The sequence below is a fragment of the Tachyglossus aculeatus genome, unplaced genomic scaffold, assembly GCF_015852505.1.
Source record: "Tachyglossus aculeatus isolate mTacAcu1 unplaced genomic scaffold, mTacAcu1.pri SUPER_32, whole genome shotgun sequence".
Classification (NCBI taxonomy): domain Eukaryota; kingdom Metazoa; phylum Chordata; class Mammalia; order Monotremata; family Tachyglossidae; genus Tachyglossus; species Tachyglossus aculeatus.
Genome location: NW_024044838.1, coordinates 4,327,793 through 4,333,300, shown reverse-complemented (window position 1 = coordinate 4,333,300; position 5,508 = coordinate 4,327,793).

The window sequence follows — 5,508 nt, the reverse complement described above, 5'->3', positions numbered from 1 at the left end:
TCTGGGCTTCTCTGTTGACGGGACTACTATCCTTCCCATCTCACAAGCCCGCAACCTTTGTGTCATCCTCGACTCCGATCTCTCATTCCCCCCTCACATCCAAGCCGTCACCAAAACCTGCCGGTCTCAGCTCCGCAACATTGCCAAGATCCGCTCTTTCTTCTCCATCCAAACCGCTACCCTGCTCGTTCAAGCTCTCATACTATCCCGTCTGGACTACTGTATCAGCCTTCTCTCTGATCTCCCATCCTCATGTTTCTCCCCACTTCAATCCATACTTCATGCTGCTGCACGGATTGTCTTGGTCCAGAAACGCTCTGGGCATGTTACTCCCCTCCTCAAAAATCTCCAGTGGCTACCAATCAATCTGCGCATCAGGCAGAAACTCCTCACCCTCGGGTTCGAGGCTCTCCATCATCTCGCCCCCTCCTACCTCACCTCCCTTCTCTCTGTCTACAGCCCAGCCCGCACCCTCCGCTCCTCTACCGCTAATCCCCTCACCGTGCCTCGTTCTCGCCTGTCCCGCCATCGACTCCCGGCCCACGTCATCCCCCTGGCCTGGAATGCCCTCCCCTGCCCATCCGCCAAGCTAGCTCTCTTCCTCCCTTCAAGACCCTACTGAAAGCTCACCTCCTCTAGGAGGCCTTCCCAGACTGAGCTCCTTCCTTCCTCTCCCCCTCGTCCCCCTCTCCATCCCCCTCATCTTACCTCCCTCCCTTCCCCAGAACACCTGTACATATGTATATATGTTTGTACATATTTATTACTCTATTTATTTATTTATTTTACTTGTACATATCTGTTCTATTTATTTTATTTTGTTAGTATGTTTGGTTTTGTTCTCTGTCTCCCCCTTGTACACTGTGAGCCCACTGTTGGGTAGGGACTGTCTCTATATGTTGCCAACTTGTACTTCCCAAGCGCTTAGTACAGTGCTCTGCACACAGTAAGCGCTCAATAAATACGATTGATTGATTGATTGATTATACCCTTCCCTGAAACCTGCTGCATCAGCAGAAAGGGAAGCTACTCATCCCTGATTCCCTTTTCATTGAAATGTCCAACTACGTGGCCCATGATCCCCCAAGCCTCTGGAGTTGGCCCTGCCTGTAATCACATATTGAAAACATTGGGAACACCGGAGCTGTTGGAACACTGAGAAGCCTAGAAAATTGAACCCCAATTCAGCTTTTCCCCTTATTCTTTTCATTTGTGAGCTATTTTTATCATTTAAATCCTCTGTTGTGCATCTCTTGTCATTTCGCCCATCACATATTTAGACTGTGAGCTCTCTGAGGGCCAGGGACCCTTCCCTACCCAATTCTCATCCTTGTATCTCAGCAACCAATAAATATCATTCAATGAATGAATGGATGGATGAATGAATGAATAAAAAGGAGAACCTGAGATGTGCATTCAGTTATTTCTTTTGCTTGCATTATTTGTAATTATTTTTATACCTATCTCCCCTGCTAGAGAGTATACGTTCTTTGTACACAGGAAATATGTCTTGTACTTCTGTTGACCCTCTCCTAAGTACTGAAAACTCAGTTAGTACTCAAGAGATACCATTACTACTACTACTAATTAAAAAATTGTGGTATTTGTTAAGCACTTACTATGTGCCGGGAACTGTCCTAAGTGTTGGGGTAGATACAAGGTGACTGGGTAGGACACTACTACTACTCCTGCTGCTACTATTACTACTACTACTACTTTTAGCACTCCCATTAGGTACGTACGACAGTGCTCAACGCACATAGACTTTCAGGACACAGCTTTATAAAACAGTGCCCACTACAGCATTTCACTAAAAGTAGACATTCAGTACAGTTTCCCTGGAAACAGGAGGCAGATTGTACAGTGCTCTGCACAGAGAGGGCACTCAACAAATCCTGTTGATGAAAGTAGCCAGAATATGTTGCTTACCTGACAGTCTTCTGTTGTCTGTGAGAGCTTCATTTAATTGTATTTATTGAGCACTTACTATGTGCAGAGCACTGTGGTAAGCACTTGGGAGAGTGCAATATCTCTCAAAAATCCTCAAAAATCTCCAGTGGCTACCAATCAATCTGCACATCAGGCAGAAACTCCTCACCCTGGGCTTCAAGGCTCTCCATCACCTCGCCCCCTCCTACCTCACCTCCCTTCTCTCCTTCTACAGCCCACCCCACACCCTCCGCTCCTCTGCCGCTAATCTCCTCACCGTACCTCGTTCCTGCCTGTCCCGCCATCGACCCCCGACCCACGTCATCCCCCGGGCCTGGAATGCCCTCCCTCTGCCCATCCGCCAAGCTAGCTCTCTTCCTCCCTTCAAGGCCCTACTGAGAGCTCACCTCCTCCAGGAGGCCTTCCCAGACTGAGCCCCTTCCTTCCTCTCCCCCTCGTGCCCCTCTCCATCCCCACATCTTACCTCCTTCCCTTCCCCACAGCACCTGTATATATGTATATATGTTTGTACATATTTGTTACTCTATTTATTTATTTCTTTATTTTACTTGTACATATCTATTCTATTTATTTTATTTTGTTAGTATGTTTGGTTTTGTTCTCTGTCTCCCCCTTATACACTGTGAGCCCACTGTTGGGTAGGGACTGTCTCTATATGTTGCCAACTTGTACTTCCCAAGCGCTTAGTACAGTGCTCTGCACACAGTAAGCGCTCAATAAATACGATTGATGATGATGATGATGCAATATAACAATAAACAGACACGTTCCCTGCCCACAACAAGCTTATAGTTTAGAGACGAGCTGGTCTGTAAGAGATGATTTCCTGGACTTAGTCTAGTTCTTTCATTCATTCATTCAATTGTATTTATTGAGCACTTACTGTGTGCAGAGAACTGTACTAAGCGCTTGGGAAGTACAAGTTGGTAACATATAGAGACGGTCCCTACCGAACGGCGGGCTCACAGTCTAGGAGGGGGAGACAGACAAAAAACAAAAGATATTAACAAAATAAAATAAATAGAATAGTAAATATGTACAAGTAAAATAAATAAATAGAGCAATAAGTACGTACAAACATATATACATATATACAGGTGTTGTGGGGAGGGGAAAGAGGTAAGGCGGGAGGGAGGGGGAGGGGGAGAAGGGGGAGGGGAAGGAGGGGGCTCAGTCTGGGAAGGCCTCCTGGAGGAGGTGAGATCTCAGTAGGGCTTTGAAGGGAGGAAGAGAGCTAGCTTGGCGGATGAGCGGAGGGAGGGCATTCCAGGCCAGGGGTAGGACGTGGGCCGGGGGTCGACGGCGGGACAGGCGAGAACGAGGCACGGTGAAGAGATTATCGGCAGAGGAGTGGAGGGTGCGGGCTGGGCTGTGGAAGGAGAGAAGGGAGGTGAGGTAGGAGGGGGCGAGGTGATTGAGAGCCTTGAAGCCGAGGGTGAGGAGTTTTTGCCTGATGCGTAGGTTGATTGGTAGCCACTGGAGGCTTTTGAGGAGGGGAGTAACATGCCCAGAGCATTTCTGCACAAAGACGATCCGGGCAGCGGCGTGAAGTATGGATTGAAGTGGGGAGAGACAGGAGCATGGGAGATCAGAGAGGAGGCTGATGCAGTAATCCAGTCAGGATAGGATGAGAGATTGAACCAGCAGGGTAGCGGTTTGGGTGGAGAGGAAAGGGCGGATCTTGGCAATGTTGCGGAGCTGGGGCCGGCAGGTTTTGGTGACGGATTGGATGTGAGGGGTGAACGAGAGAGCAGAGTCGACGGTGACACCAAGGTTGCGGGCTTGTTAGACGGGAAGGATGGTAGTGCCGTCAACAGTGATGGGAAAGTCAGGGAGAGGGCACGGTTTGGGAGGGCAGATAAGGAGTTCAGTCTTGGACATGTTGAGTTTTAGATGGCGGGCAGACATCCAGTTGGAGATGTCCTGAAGACAGGAGGAGATACGAGCCTGGAAGGAGGGAGAGAGAGCACGGGCAGAGATGTAGATTTGGGTGTCATCAGCTTAGACATGATAGTTGAAGCCGTGGGAGCGAATGAGTTCATCAAGGGAGTGAGTGTAGATAGAGAACAGAAGGGGACGAAGAACTCACCCTTGAGGAACCCCTACAGTAAGGGGATGGGAGGGGGAGGAGGAACCCGTAAAAGAGACTGAGATTGAATGGCCGGAAAGATAAGAGGAGAACCAGGAGAGGACAGAATCTGTGAAGCCAAGGTTGGATAGAGGGTTGAGGAGAAGGGGGTGGTCCACAGTGTCGAAGGCAGCTGAGAGTTCGAGGAGGATTAGGATAGAGTAGGAGCCGCTAGATTTGGCAAGCAGGAAGTCATTGGTGACCACTGAGAAGGCAGTTCCTTGGAATGTCGGGGACGGAAGCCAGATTGGAGGGGGTCGAGGAGAAAGTTGGCCTTGAGGAATTCGAGGCAGCGCGTGTAGACAACTCGTTCAAGGAGCGTGGAAAGGAATGGTAGGAGGGAGATAGGGCGATAACTAGAAGGTGAGGTGCGGTCAAGAGAGGGATTTTTTTAGGATGCGAGAGACGTGGGCATGTTTGAAGGCAGAGGGGAAGGAACCAGTGGAGAGTGAGCATTTGAAGATGGAAGTTAAGGAGGGAAGAAGGGACGGAGCGAGAGAGCTCATAAAATGAGAGGGAATGAGGTCAGATGCACAGGAGGCTGGGAGTAGCAATTGAGAGGAGGGAGTAGATCTCATCTGAGGATACTGCTAGGAATAAGGGGTGAGTAGAGGAAAGGGTTGAGAGCCGGTGGTTTGGAGAAGGGGTGGATGTCTTTGGGGAGCTCAGACCTCATGGATTTAATTTTACTAATGACGTAGGTATTCAGATCGTTGGGGGTGATGGAAGGAGGAGGGGGAGGAACAGGGGGCCTGAGAAGGGAGTTCAATGTACGGACGAGCTGACGGGGATGATGGGCATAGGTGTCAATAAGGGAGGAGAAATAATTTTGTCTGGCAGAGGAGAGGGCAGGGTTAAGACAGGAAAGGATAAACCTGAAATGAACGAGGTTGGCATGGCGTTTAGACCTTCTCCAGCAGCGTTCAGCTGCTCGAGCATAAGAGCGAAGGAGGAGGACAGTGGCAGTGATCCGGGGCTGTGGGTTAGTGGTACGAGAGCGGCGAAGGGAAAAGGGAGCAAGCGAGTCGAGCTGAGTAGAGAGGGTAGAGTTGAGATCAGTAATCTGATCATCAAGATTAGGTAGAGAGGAAAGGGAGGCGAAGTGGGGCCCTCAGAAAAATGGATGGGGTCGAGAGAGCAGAGGTCTCTGTGCGGGAGTAATATAGATTTACAGGGGAAAGGAGTGTGAGTGAGGAGGCAGGTGAGATGGTTATGATCAGAGAGAGGGATTTCAGAACTGGTGAGGGTGGAGACAGTGCAGCGGTAGGAGATAATGAGGTCGAGGGTGTGACCAAGTTGGTGAGTGGGCGAGGTGGGGTGGAGCAAGAAGTTGGCAACGTCAAGGAGAAATAGAAGGTGGGCAGCAGAGGAGTCACCAGGGATATCCGTGTGGATGTTGAAGTCTCCAAGGATCAAAGCGGGTATGGAAA